The 15194-nt window shown below is 42.3% G+C and overlaps 1 pseudogene; it reads right to left on the bottom strand.

Moving 5' to 3' along the window:
* Positions 1–669: 669 nt before the first annotated feature.
* Positions 670–14277, bottom strand: LOC149464499 (NXPE family member 4-like; annotated as a pseudogene).
* Between the last annotated feature and the right edge of the window lie 917 nt (positions 14278–15194).

Below are 15194 nucleotides of genomic sequence, written 5' to 3'. Positions count from 1 at the left end.
TTCATAATAGCTCACAAGGATTCACACCATATAGCATATTTACAATTCATCTTCTATAATAAAAACTATTTCATAGATAACAAAGGGGGTAATTTGCTCTTGAATTTAATATTGGGGACATGCAGCCAGATACTACACCTTTCTCTATAGATAACAAATACAAACTCTTTGGACTAGGGATGAACTCTCAAATTGGATGGAACCGAGGTTTGGACTGTGTTTGGACTAAACTTTTCAGGTTTGGGCATTACCTTATAAGCTGGACTTTTAGCTCAGTCAGCAGGACCAAATATCATATATAGCAGTGTTTTTTTTCTGGAATTTAGGGGGGGGCATACAATTTGGTCATCAAGTATAAGTGTCTGTTATGAATATTTAGGGGGTTGTGGAGGTTTAGTCTTTATTAAAGTTTATAGTCAGAGACAGCAAAGTTTTATGTTCACTTGCTTTCAGCATCCAAACCCTGAACCAAAAACTGCCATAGGAGTAATTCCTTCTTCTTCAGCTTCTCAGTTTAGTTGCCAACCAAGCTAGTATTCAACACTGCCCTGAGAGTTTTATCAAGTATTATTAGTAGTTATATTTCAAGGATTGTTTGGGAAGTAACCTGTGTCCTTCTGTTCCAGTCGTTCTCCTATTTTTATAGCTTCAATCAGCAACTACTTTAAACTAGCAAATATACGTTAAAAACATATGTATTTGGTCTTGGACAACATTTTCTGGAGGACGAACATTATCTGTATTGTAGGCTGTGGTCATGTCCCAAGCATCGACCACACCAACCTGAAGATCCCTGAAGATGTCCTTCACTATAAGATACTGAATGTAGCCATGGAAGTCACTGAATCTCTAGGCATCTATATTCGTCTCTCTGGTGTTCTCTGCTTTAATGATAACCTTTGTGTCCGGACTCCGCAAGAAGAGACGTTGCAAAGCTTTACGCACGCTAATAACTCTTTTGATGAAGAGGTGGATGGGGAAAGGTCTGAAGTGTTGGCCCAGGCAGATAACGATGACATAGTGTGGACCTCCATCCAGATAGTCTATTTGCTCACTTACAAAAAAATCATCTTTTACTAAGTAAAACCGACTTGCAACAATTGGATGGCTGTGCTTCTTCCACTGTAGCTTGATGTTCCTCTGCAGATCAACTGATAGCACCATTGACTCCAATCCTGTCCGATGTAGATCAAATCGTTTCAATCCTGGTTTAAAAAAATACAAAAAAGTGCATTGCTTAAACTGTGTTTGAACGTTGATGGTACCCTTGTTGTTTTAGTGTCTGTGCAAACAGGGCAACAATGTAGACCATCAGCTGAAAACTTTAATGAACAAAACAAGTGCTTTCCTTTTGGAACACAATTCCTTCTATATTAGACAGTTTAAAGGATCAAAGTTCACCTTTCGTAATAGATTACATGTTAAACCCATATTCAGGGGTTCCGAAAACGCCTGAACAAATCGTGCACAAATGTTTTCAAACGCACATAGAAACGTGCGACAAAATGCGCAAAAAAATGCTTTGTCAGATGTGAATGGAGCCTAAGGGGGGGGGGGGGGGTTGGTTGGCGGAGCGTAAAAACATGACTCAACCGCTCATTTTTCCTCCCCTCCAACTGCTAGTCTAAACAAGGCCTTACTGCAAGGGATGGCTCTGGATTAAAGGCGAATATTCTGTCCCACCTATATGTATTTCTTAAGTTTTTTTTTTTGTATTAAACTGTATTAGGTTACTCATGTCTGAGGTTTGAGCATTTTTTTGGGCAATTTTAAAGCCAGAAACAAATTGATCAATATGTGCATTTTGCGTTTTTTATTTTATTTTTAAATTTTGGTGAGTTTCTGTGTTTTTCAAGCACTTTCACTGAAGTCTATTGAGGCTACAAATGTGTGACACTTGTAGCTCACAAGAAGCTTGTGTACTTTTTCAAGCTACAAGCTTCAAGCAACACTATGCTGGTCGTGTGAACAGGCACAACTGGCAACCTTGGGATTTTTGATGTTGAGCATGTTTTGGAACTGTGGACTACAGGATGCTCAGATGTGAATGAGGCCTTCGTTCTTCTCACAGACAGAGCCCACAGACAGTCATTGTCTTCGTACATTTCAAAGGAATGAAAAAACATCTTTTGTATTTCACTTTTCTGAAGTAAAATAGTGTTGGATCCAACTTCTGTGCCTTATAGAAGAGTTAAAGTGCTTGTAAAGGATGAAGGTTTTTTATTTTAATGTATTCTATACATGTAGGTAAAAAACGTTCTGTGTGTAGCATCCCCCTCATCCACCCTTATACATAACCAAGCCCGAATCTGATCCAGCAATGTGCATGAGAGTAGTGACTCTCCCGGGTCTCTCCCTCCTCATTGGCAGTGGGAGCCATTGACTGTCAATCACAGGCAGTAAGGAGGGATCGGAGGCGGGGCCGAGCTGTGCTCTGTGTGTTTTAGGGACAAAGCCGGCTCAGGAGCAAGCACGCACAAGTGTCCCCAGAGCAAGCAACTTGCTCTGGGGGCACTCAGCAGGGGGGAGGGACCAGGAACACCGGCGGGGGACCTGAGAAGAGGAAGATGGGGGTTGCTCTGTTCAAAAGCATTGACATGTTTGTTACGTTTTTTTAAACCTGAACCTTTAGTATCATTTTAAGCTGCCTTTGGACAGTGACAAGTCAGCAAGTGACCACACTGTTCAGACTGACTGGGCCTATGGAGGTCAATGCATAGAAGAATAGTGGAGGTCAATGCATAGAAGAATAGTGGAGGTCAATGCATAGAACAATAGTGGAGGTCAATGCATAGAAGAATAGTGGAGGTCAATGCATAGAACAATAGTGGAGGTCAATGCATAGAGCAATAGTGGAGGTCAGAGAGAAAAACAGGTGGCGCACACACCTAGTGCATTATCCAAGGTTTATTGTAGGAATTAAATCATAAAAACATACTCACAGACGAAGCATGTATTCGTCTGTGAGTATGTTTTTATGATTTAATTCCTACAATAAACCTTGGATAATACACTAGGTGTGTGCGCCACCTGTTTTTCTCTCTATCCAGTGGCTGATTTCCCCGTCTGAGGAGGGCTGCACCCCTGGAACATTTCCTTTTGGTTGTCGCTGTCCTGGTACCCTTGGCTTCCCTTTTGGCTGTGCATATCCTGAGGCGCTGGAGAGTACATACGCTAATAGTGGAGGTCAATGCATAAAACAATAGTGGAGGTCAATGCATAGAAGAATAGTGGAGGTCAATGCATAGAAGAATAGTGGGGGTCAATGCATAGAAGAATAGTGGAGGTCAATGCAGAGAACAATAGTGGAGGTCAATGCATAGAAGAATAGTGGATGTCAATGCATAGAACAATAGTGGATGTCAATGCATAGAACAATAGTGGAGGTCAATGCATAGAACAATAGTGGAGGTCAATGCATAGAACAATAGTGGTCATTTTTTGCATAATGTCAACACAGTAAATGCTGTAGAATGCACTATTGAAGGTGTTCTTTCTTTAAGACGGTACACAAAGCAATGGTGATATGAAAAACTCAACTACAGGCATTATTATTATACAGGATTTATATAGCACCAATAATTTGTGCAGCACTTTACAAAATGAAGGCAGACATTACAGTTACAATACAATTTGGTACAAGAGGAAACAGAGGGCCCGGCTCATTCAATTGTAGTTACTTTTCACCTATTTCACTAGGCAGATTTCTGCTTTTTAAAGTGACACATTTAAAAAAAAATTATTTTTGAGCAACTGCATGAGATGATTAGTGCTTAGTGTGTATTAGTACTGCTTGGACCTTGAAGGAGCGGACACACCCCGAAAGCTTCTCCTGATTGTATTTTAGTGCAAATAAAAAAAAGTATCACGGACAGTTCTCAATTGTTTCTGAGCAGCTGCATGAAATAATAGTTTATTACCTTTAAATGTTTTTCTAAGTACAGATACCATTGTCGTACAGTAGAGTCCCCCATGAGATATATCATCTTGTCATTTAAACAGGCGTACATTTGTTCATGGAGTGTGAAGTTGGCGATGTGGCAGAACACGGGTCTCCATTGATTCTGTAACACAAATCCGCTGGGAAATGGAGGTACCATCCCAATCTTGCATTGTTCTAGAGGTGGAGGAGGTGATTCTGTAAAAATAGGAGCAGAAATAAAAACTGGTGATCTGTCCTACCTGCCACAGGATTTATAAATATGTTCTTCACCCCCCTCCCCCAGCACAAATCCTCCCTCTTCCCATATGCCCCAGCACAAATCCCCCCTCATCCGAAAAAAAAAGATTTCCCCCTCCTCTAACGGCTCAAATTTCCCCTCTGAGCACAAATCCTCTCCCCCCGCTCCAAATCCCCCCCATCACAAATTCCTCCCACCCAATCCCCCATCCTAGCACCCCCCCCAAAAAATTCTCTTCTTAGCACAAATACCGCCCAATCATCCTTACTAGTACAAGTCCCCCCCCAGAAAAAAAAATTTCTCTCCCAACACAAATCTCTCAAAATCACCAATCCTGGCACATCTTCCTAAATAATTCTTACCCCCTGCCTCCCCCTCCCAACACAAAACCCCTCCCTCCATTCTCCTTGTGGTGCCTCCCTACCTCACATGATACCACAGTGCCCAAGGCAGCCGCCCCTCCTGCCCACCCCTTGCCCCGGCCCTGATTAAAATAATTTTTAATATTTGCCACGAGTATCCTGGAAGGAAAGGTAATAATTATCAACATGGGGCACTGAAGACTGCAGACTGTAGCAATGGGAGTACAGAAATAAGTAACATCTATATATAATTGTCCACGGTCTATGGGATGACTAGGTCCCGGGAGTAGGAGTTAAACTAGCCACACAGCTTACAATCTATTTTAGTTTATCACAACCACGGTGTGTCTGACCTGCCACTGTATATGACAGTTTCACTCCCAGCCTCACCCTGCACAGAGATTTTTCAGCCCATTGGACAATAACCTACGTGTCTGCAGACTGAGAGTGATGGTTACAGTTGTAAGCCATAAATGGCATGAAAGGAAGCCATTCATTGTTTACAACTGTCATGTGATCTGCTGTGATTGGTCGCAGCGATCACATGACACTGGCAGCGGGCCGATGTCGTGATCTGTCATGGTGCGATCCTGGGGGGATGTCATATGACGTCCTACCAGGATAGTAGGGTTCCCACTCAGCCGTCATCGTACTATAGGCCGGGCAGGAAGGGGTTCCTGGTCTTTGGCTCTGAGTCCAGTTCAATGTGTCACAGTTTAATCTGCAGTTTCCTGCATGTGAAATCCTTACCCCCATGATGCAATGGTTCAGCTAGACCTGTGATTCTATTCACCTGTGCTGCTGCCTTCTGTGTTCACCTATTGGTGTCGCCTGCTCTACTGTGGATTTATTTCTCTTTCCCTTCTATCACTACTTGTCCACCTCCCAGTCTGCTACTCTATATATATAGATGCAGTGCTACCCTCTTGAGGGCCGCTGTGTTTCTAGGTCCCCCTAAGCTTCAAACAGCCAGGCAACACACATTTTCCACACTTGCATCCATAGTCAGTGAACAGTCCATGAGCTTGGGTTTCGTTATTTTATTAGGGGAAATAACTTGGATAGGGTAATAGAGATTATGGGATGCCCACCTTGACTTAATCAATGCAAAGGGACAATGCTAGGGTCGTTGGTTCAAATACCAACTATGGCACCACCTGCCTGGAGTGTGCATGTTCTTCCTGTGCCTGCGTGGGTTTCCTCTGGGTTCTCCGTTTTCCTCCCAAACTCCAAAGGCATGCTGGTAGGTTAATTGGCTCCTGTCTAAATTGGCCCTAGCATGTGTATGTATGAATGTGAGTTGGGGACCTTAGATTGTAAGCTCCTTGAGGGTTAGGGACTGATATGAATGTACTATATATATATATATATATATATATATATATATATATATATATATGTGTGTAAAGCGCTGCGTAAATGGACTCTCAGCCCCCTCTGAAAGGTAGCTTAGCTTGCTGCAACTACATACATAGATATATTATATTGCAAAAAGTATTGGGCTGCCTGCCTTTACACGCACATGAACTTTAATGGCACCCCAGTCTTAGTCCATAGGGTTCCATATTGAGTTGGTCCACCCTTTGCAGCTAGAACAGCTTCAACTCTCTGGGAAGGCCATCCACAAGGTTTAGGAGGGTGTCTATGGGAAGGTTTGACCATTCTTCCAGAAGTGCATTTGTGAGATGTCGGGGGAGGAGGCCTGGTTCGCACTCTCCATTCTAATTCATCCCAAAGGTGTTTTGTCGGCTTGAGATGAGGACTCTGTGCAGGCCAGTCAAGTTCCTCCACCCCAAACTCGCTCATCCATGTCTCTATGAAGCTTGATTTGTGCACTAGTACGCAGCCATGTTGGAACATGAAGGATCCATCCCCAAATTGTTACCACAAAGTTGGGAGTATGAAATTGTCCAAAATATCTTGGTATGCTGACGCCTTAAGAGTTCCCTTGAACAAAAGGTATACCGCTCAGGCAAACAATCCAGATCAGTCCACAACAGGTGCAGGCTCTGGCTCGCCACCACATATGATGCAACAGGAAGAAGGGTCAGCCGCACACTGGAGGATAGTTGAATATAGTGTGTATTGATCCGTAGGACACACAAAACACCAGGACATGAATACAGGACTTGTTAACGTGTTTTAATCATTTACTAATGTGGCTTCTTAGCCCATATGTTCTTGGGATATTTACTCACTTTTATCTGTGTTTGTTATTCTATTTTTCATTTATAATTTTTTCATAATAATTTTTTCACAATTATTTTTATCCATTTTTTTTTCTCTTTCTTTGTTTATCTTTTTATTTTACTTCATTTTTCTTTTTTCTTTTCTTCCTTTTTTGTTGTTCTTTGAGATCACTACTTTTGATACAATGGTTTTATATGTCTTGTTACAATGTATTAGTAGGCGTACCCTCAGGATTCCGGAGTGCTGATTAGGACAGGTGTTCTTTATTAACTAATACCTATATAAAACAGCACTTTTGTTGTTTTCTTTGTTATGATTAAGCATGAGATCCTGTGAAACGCGTTAACAAGTCCTGTATTCATGTCCTGGTGTTTTGTGTGTCCTATGGATCAATAAATACACACTATATTCAACTATCCTCCGGTGTGCGGCTGACCCTTCTTCCTGTTTTAAGAGTTCCCTTCACTGGAACCAAGGGGCCAAGCCAAACCCCTGAAAAAAAACTCTACACCATAATCCCCCTGCATCCGACACTTTGCATTGCACTTGGTGATGTAAGGCTTGGATGCAGCTGCTCGGCCATGGAAACCCATTCCATGAAGCTCTCTCACTGCTGTTGTGCTAATCTGAAGGTCACATGAAGTTTGGAGGTCTTTAACTATTGACCCCCCTCTGTCATTTTACGTGGCCTACCACTTCCTAGTTGAGTTGCTGTTGTTTCCAGTTGATTCCACTTTGTTATAATACCACTAACAGTTGACCGTGGAATATTTAATAGCCAGGAAATGTCACGGATGGACTTTGCACAGGTGACAACCTATCACGGTACCAGACTTGAATTCATTGAGCTTCTGAGAGCGACCTATTCTTTTACAAATGTTGGTAGAAGCAGTCTGCATGCCTAGGTGCTTGATTTTATACACCTGTGGCCATGGAGGGGATTGGAACACCTGAATCCAATGATTTGGAGGGGTGTCTCAATACTTTTGGCAATATAGTGTATCTCCTCTTCCCTGTAGAACTGCTCCTAGCTCCACAACCTGCAGACAATACCAGTCCTCCTGGCTGCTCTGAAGATCTCTCAGGACAAGGATAAAGGGTTAAGCACAATGCTGTCCTTTGAAAGCTTGCTACACGTGGCAGTCTTTCCTTAAGAATCCCCAGGTGTGCTGATGTACTCACTCTGTCCTCTTTGCTCCCACTGCTCCAAGGCCTTGATCCTGTTCATACCATGAAGATAAGTGGATCTTCCTGAGCTAGCCCAGAGGCCATCCCCGCTAGACCTAGGGGACCCCTCCCAGGACACCGATAGCCTCCTCAGCACTCCTTCTTCCACCTGACTCCCCTACCAGCCTGACTCTACCATATTTATGGGTTGGTCTCACCACTCTACCAGGGCTCCAAATCTGAGATTGGTTAGACTCCCATAAACATGCAAATTAGGTCCCCACCCCTTCCACCCACTGGCTTCTGGAAGGTTCCATGGTCCTCTAGAACCAGGTGGAGGTGATAGAGTCCCAACTTATTAAGTCATCCAGCCTGACCTGCAGTAACCCAACCTAATTACAGACTCACACAGTTACCAGGAGTCATACACAATAAATGTACCTACACTACCCTAGTAGCACACTAGAGGGTACCACATAGACATGCTTGATGCAACTCCAGTTGCCTGAGCAACGTCCTAGTTTCTCTTTGCTCCTGGTTTGCCTTGTATTACTTTTATTCTGTGTATTGACCCTGGCTTTGTCTACTGTTTTCACTTGCAGACATACATGGGGACCGCAAACTGGTTCCAATTTGCTGCAAGCCCAACCCCACCATCAGGGGCCTTGGTGAAGAAGCAAACCAGGCCTTAGACTTTGTGCCCTGGGGAACCCCAGGCTGGCTTTTTACAAGGGCTCACTACCATAGAATCCTGGCAAAGTATAGCAAAAAATATCAGAATCTTTGGCCCTCAGAATGATTCTCAGCATAAGTGTATTATGGGAAATGGGAATCTGCACTGGCTACTGATTACTTGGAGCAAGATACTCAGACATCCACAAGACCTGCCTCATGGCCTTCAGCTTTGTGGCCCTAGACTGTCCAGTATTCTACCAATACTGAGAAGAAGCATTTATGTCAAAGAGATTTGCTTTATGGTCCCCAGCTGTGAGGCCCTAGCTTGGTAAAGAATTACCTCATGGTCTTCAACTGTGAGGGCTCATACTGTCCACTATTTACTATTAGATGCTGAAGAACCTTGATTCATGGTCTTCAGCTGTGAAGTGTCAGCTTATTCAGAAAGTTACCTCATAGTCTTCAGCTGTGAGGGGTTCTAGAATGTTCAATACTAGCACATACCAAAAGGGAAGATTGTCCTACAACTGCTATGTGTTACATGTTTGGAGTGTCCCCCCTAATGAACTCTCCTGTTACAAGGTCTTCAGCAATAAACCTCAAAAAGACAGTGCCTAGACCAGGGGTCCTCAAACTTTTTAAACAGGGGGCCAGTTCACTGTCCCTCAGACCGTTGGAGAGGAGGACTATAGTTTAAAAAAAAAACTATGAACAAATGCGGACACAGTGCAGGAGATGACCAGAGACTGCGGACACAGTACAGGAGATGACCAGAGACTGCGGACATACAACGGTGGCGGGAATACTGGCCGGCCACTCCATAAAACGCACAGACATTTCCCCCCAAGTGTGTCTTATGGAGTGAAATAGTGCCCCATCATTGGTGTCAGTGGGAAGAATAGTGCCCCATCATTAGTGTCAGTGGGAGGAATAGTGTCCCATCGTTGGTGTCAGTGGGAGGAATAGTGCCCCATCATTGGTGTCAGTGGGAAGAATAGTGCCCCATCATTGGTGTCAGTGGAAAGAATCGTGCCCCATCATTAGTGTCAGTGGGAGGAATAGTGCCTCATCATTGGTGTCAGTGGGAAGAAACGTGCCCCATCATTGGTGTCAGTGGGAAGAAACATGCCCCATCATTGGTGTAAGTGGGAGGAATAGTGCAACATCATTGGTGTCAGTGGGAAGAATCGTGCCCCATCATTGGTCTCAGTGGGAGGAATATTGCCCCATCATTGGTGTCAGTGGGGGGAGGAATAGTGCCCCATTGTTGGTGTCAGTGGGGGGAGGAATAGTCAGTAGAAATCAGCAGCCCCTACAGCTGTAGCACTACAAAAATAACACACCTCCGTAGTTTAGAGGAATTTTTGAGAGTTGTATAGTTTTGTGTTATGATTATCTAGGAGCTAGAAAACATCAGATGTCATTGTCTCAAGTTCAGGTTATTACCTGCGAGACATTTGGTGGCACCTTACTTCTGAATATAGTCTCATCCTCAGAAAAAGAAATAAATATAAATAAGGGAGTTAATATGAATCTTTCATAGGTAAATCTACATAATGAAAATATTTGAAGATTAAATGTTTAGTTTCTTGTATAAGCCCAAACATGACTGATTCTCGTGGGTCCCTTGAGGAAAGATGGAAATACAAAAGTGTAGTGTAAAAAAAAAAGAGTTTTTCCTGTAGCGCCCTCTAGTTTAGGTAGGATTTTTGTGTTTAGTTAGAGGCTTGCTAGAAGCCTGGGTATGAGTCAGCCTGGGAGTGAGTCAGTGAGGTTACTTCAGGTTAGGCTGGAAAGCTCTACAGGTCAGGGCTTATGGAGCCCTCCCACCCTTCTAGAAACTCCTGGCACTTTCTAGAAGAGGTTGGAGGAGGGGAGGAGGCATGGATTTGCATGTTTGAGGGAATCTGGCCAATCCTCAGGCAGCAGGCCTGGCATGGTGGCTAGGACAGCCCTTAAATAGGGGAACCTGGTCAGCAGGGAGTTGGATAGAAAATATAGTGAAGGAAGGTGCTGCTGGTGTGGAGCCTAGGAGAGGGCCACAGAGGAGGAGGCCTGCCTACAGGCTGAAGCTGGACAGAAGGATAGCTTACTTAGGAGAAACAGCTTGTCAGCAAGGAAGGGGTCAGCCCAGTGTAAGGCCTAAAAGCAGCTGTAACCAGGGGCGGACTGACAACTCATGGGGCCCCCGGGCAATAGGGGATCATGGGGCCCCTCTGTCCTTGCCCAAACTCAAAAAAGCCTATGAAAAAGGTACTAGGGGCATCTCATGGGGCCCCCTATTGGCCCCGGGCCCTCTGGCAGCGCCCGAGTTTCCAAATGGTCAGTCCGCCCCTGGCTGTAACCCATTAAACTACAGGAACAGGACAGGGTGAGTACTTCTAGACGTCCTGGGACAAAGAGTGGAGAGGGCAGTCTGGTACAATACCCAACTAGTTCTCCCTGGGACTAAGGAATCCCTTGCTCAGGGACACTCTCAAGACAGCCAGGTGGATGAGCTGATTGTCACCTGGGGTCAAAGATTTGTAAAACGTGAAGACTTACTCACCTGTACATGAATACACACCAATGGATTTAAAGTTTTTGGGGATTTCAATAGCAATATTGCTTCTGGAAAAAAAGATCAATATTGTACTTTTTTCAAAATTCATGACAATTCAGAAGAATTTTTTCTCTTTTGTATTATATGTAATTTTTCTACATAAAGAGGGCAGGTGAGACGTCTTTTAGACCCCTGATGTCTCATTAAAGAGAACCTGTCCCCAAATAAATCATCACATAGGGGACTTTTTGTTTACTACATGATGAAAAATAAAGTTTAGAAAAAAAACATTTAAAAAAGTATAAAACAGTAAAGTTACTCCAGTGCACTTAAACCTCCAAAAACATTTTTGAATCAAACCCCCCCCCCCACTTAGGAACATACTCATGAAAATGTCAATTGTGATACACATTTTATATATTGTCGCACACGTTGGAGTCATTCTAGGAATCATCTAGCAATCATTCTAGGCTCATTATTTATGGATAACTCTAAACTGATGGGCTATTTAAAGCATTGGCTATGGAAAACATAGGGTAGTGAAGTTTGTTGCCATTCCACAGACATACACAATTTTAATGCAAACCATAGACGGGTTGAAAACCGTCCGTTTAAAAAAAAATCGGTCGTTCAATAGGGCAACGTTACCACCAACGGTAAAAAAAATCGTCCGATTGTCGTCCCGTCTACGGCCAGCATTTAATTACTTCTGTCCCTTGCAGAGAGCTCCACTATTATATTTGACATGAAAAAGTATTGCGGTTGCAACATTGTATCTATTTGTATCCATTTTGGATACAGATGTTTTTATTCGGCTACAAATAGATACAATGTTGCAACGGCAATACTTTTTCATGTCAAATATAATAGCAGACTGGAATTCTTATTCTTTTTTCTTTATCTTCTTTTTCCTCTTCTTCTTTTCCTTCTTCTTCTTTTTCTTCTTCTTCTTGCAGGTCACGGCACATGTGCAGATTTTTTATCGGTAAAAATATCGGCCGATTTGCCTATCATTGCCGTGAAAATCGGCCGATTTTTTTCCAACTTTACTGATAAAAAAAGTGACAAAATCCTGAAAAATGGCTGTCCAATTAACCCACTAATGGTGCGAAAATCGGCCGATTTTTTTCCAGTCGAAAAATCGGCCGATTTTCGACCCCTCTGTGGCCTGCATAAGCCTTGGAGTATTTGGTATCATTTTATTCATTGCAGCCTCATCTTTTATAGTTTATAAAATTGGATAATTTATTGCGTTTGTGCCCTAAAATTAACATTAGTGTATTTTTTTACTGAAAGTTTGCATTTCATAAATCATTATGCTAATAGCGTGTGAAATAAAAAATTAGAGCAACAACTAGTCTATTCTCCAGGGTGTCTGCTCTCAGAAAATATATAATGTTTGGGGGGTTTAACTAATCTTCAACTAGTCTTTTTAAACGTGTACAAAAATGGCTCTGACAGAGAAAAGGGTTAAAGCTGAACTCCAGACAGATATAAATGACACAAATGAATGCACCGCTGTAACAATAAGTCAATATATTACTATGTATTAATCGTTACATTACTAATCATTTGGCACATAAAAGAGCTCCTTTCACATATGAATTTAGCTGTATACCTGGAGTTCAGATTTAAATTCCCTGGCCAAGGTTATGTAACATTTTGTAAATTGTGTACAATTTTGAGTAATCCAGCTTAAAATTAAATTTTCATTTTATTCCACTGATGCCACTTCAGAGTGCTGCTGCTTTCCCTGTTGTCCCACAAAAAAGTAATTTGATTGATTTCTTGTTTTTGTTGATAAAAAATAAAACAGTTTCTATCAGATATGTACTGACCTTTCAAAGAGAGATTTTTCAAGTGCACTTAGAAAAGAGAGATCGCTGTTGAAAGACTGAAGGTATATTAAAGACCCACAATGGAAAGAGTCTGGTTTAGCGCAGTAAAATGTCTCATGATATTCTTCCTTTCTATATTCACATATTTCCTTCTTTGTATTCACTTGGAATCCACATTTGGACTTCACTTGATGAGTTCCATTCGTAAAAAATCCTATGAAGTAAATGAGGCCATAGCCCTGGTTCCTCGCTCTCCACAATGCTGAAACAGCCTCACTTGGATGGTAGAGGACCAATGAGAAGGAAACCTTTCCTTCCCAAAATAAAGTGAAATAGACGTGAAAGGTTCCATTGTTAAAATCTTCAATTCTCCCAGAAGCTGCAGCTTGAAGATCTGGAGAAAAGATCCTAGCTCTTATGAAGTCTCCTCCATATGATTTTCTGTTACCCAAATAATCAAACATCTCAATCTGGACAATTATCGTCTCTCCAACACAGTACTTTTTTCTTGGGTTCAGTATGGTGGCTCTGCTCTTCTTAGCACTGGTGGTGTGGTCCTTGTGGGTGAACGTGATAGAAGGAATCAAGACAGAAATGTTTTTGAAGATGAGAGAAGCTTGAATTTCATCCTCTAATGAGAAGCTGGCAACTGTTGAAGTTTCTTCTCCATGGTTTACAGTTGTATTGCTGTAATATGGGACTGCATCTGATCTCTGGAATTAATAAATAAATACGGTTATAAATACCAGTTTAAAGTGCTCAAGGTTTTGAGGTAATGATAGTCTGCAATGGGGCGGGCAGGGTGGATTAAGCAATATATCTGTGTAGGGCTGCCTTCTTGAGTGTTTCTGGATCCCTCTAAGCTTCGCACAGCCAGCCAACACTCATTTTCCACACTTTCATCCAACAGTCAGTGAACAGTCCATGAGCTTGTTTTTTGTTTTTTTATTAGGGGATGTAACTTGGATAGGGTAATATGATGGGATTCCCAACTTCTTTTCCTTGAAAGACGTCAATCCCTGAGGATCAGTAGCAACAGCCCCTTATGGGCTAGGGACTCTCAGACAGTCTGAAAGTTAGCTCAGTTTTTTGCAAACTACATGCAGAGATGTCTCCTCTCCCTTGTGGAACTGCTCCCAGTCACAAGGAAACATAAAGGATTTGGGAACTCTTTAGAATATAATTCAGGCATCTTTAGATGTACTTTAACAGTCTGAGTGATTAGTACTTACCTTTGCAGGATGATGCATTGTAAAGCTTATCAGCAAGATAGCCGAGAGTGCAACAGCAAGAAAAAACATTTGGTTCCATGAAGAAGTCATCACAACTTCATAAACTGAAAAAAAAAGTTACTTCTGTTATTCTGTGCCACCTTATTACATTAAAATAGAGACAATCCTAAAGCATAGTTACAGTTGATCTCTTTCTGACCTACATTTGACAGGATTCAAGTGGGTTTTGTATTCCCATGGACTTGGTGGGGACTGCGAAACCCTATTGAATTGAATAAAAGCTTGTCGACCCAGGACCTTATGTATACATAAAAATATTTCCTGTACATGAGTTATAATGTATAATGGTTTTGTACATACTGTATGTAGTTTTCTTCTTTATTACAGTTTATGCAGTGATATCTGTAGTCTGAAAACTCTTTTTCATTGTATGAATCTCCAGCTTCTATATGATTCCTATGTCATAGCCAGGGGCGGACTGACCATTTGGAAACTCGGGCACTGCCCGAGGGCCTGGGGTCAGTAGGGGGCCCCATGAAATGCCCTTGGTACCTTTTTCATAGGCTTTTTTTGAGTTTGGGCAAGGACACAGGACCTCCATGATCCCCTATTGCCCGGGGGCCCCATGAGTTGTCAGTCCGCCCCTGGTCATAGCTGATAAAGTGATCAAATGATCAGGAATTGCTCTCATTGATTTCTGATCATTAGTGGGGTCCAGAGCTTTCAGCAACAGCTGGGTCTGACAGCTAGCATCTGATACTGTGTCAAAAGGGAACATAGTTTAAAGAGATCCTGTCACCGACGTAAAAAATTGCAGGTAAATGTGCAGAGTGATCAAGTATTTTAAATGCTTACTTTTTAGTTTTTTCTTTCCATGAATTATTTTGTATTGGCTTACTATATTTACATTTTCTAAAAAAAATGTTACATCTCTAGGATACGTCAATTCACTAACACAGCTCCTTGCTTGTCATAGCCCTCTCCTCCTTCACTCTCCTCACCTTCCT

Source organism: Staurois parvus, unplaced genomic scaffold, assembly GCF_062004578.1.
Source record: "Staurois parvus isolate SC_StPar_1 unplaced genomic scaffold, SC_StPar_1.0 ptg000151l, whole genome shotgun sequence".
NCBI classification, from domain to species: Eukaryota; Metazoa; Chordata; class Amphibia; order Anura; family Ranidae; genus Staurois; species Staurois parvus.
Note: the sequence above shows the minus strand (reverse complement) of the source record. Positions and strands in the feature narration are given on the sequence as shown.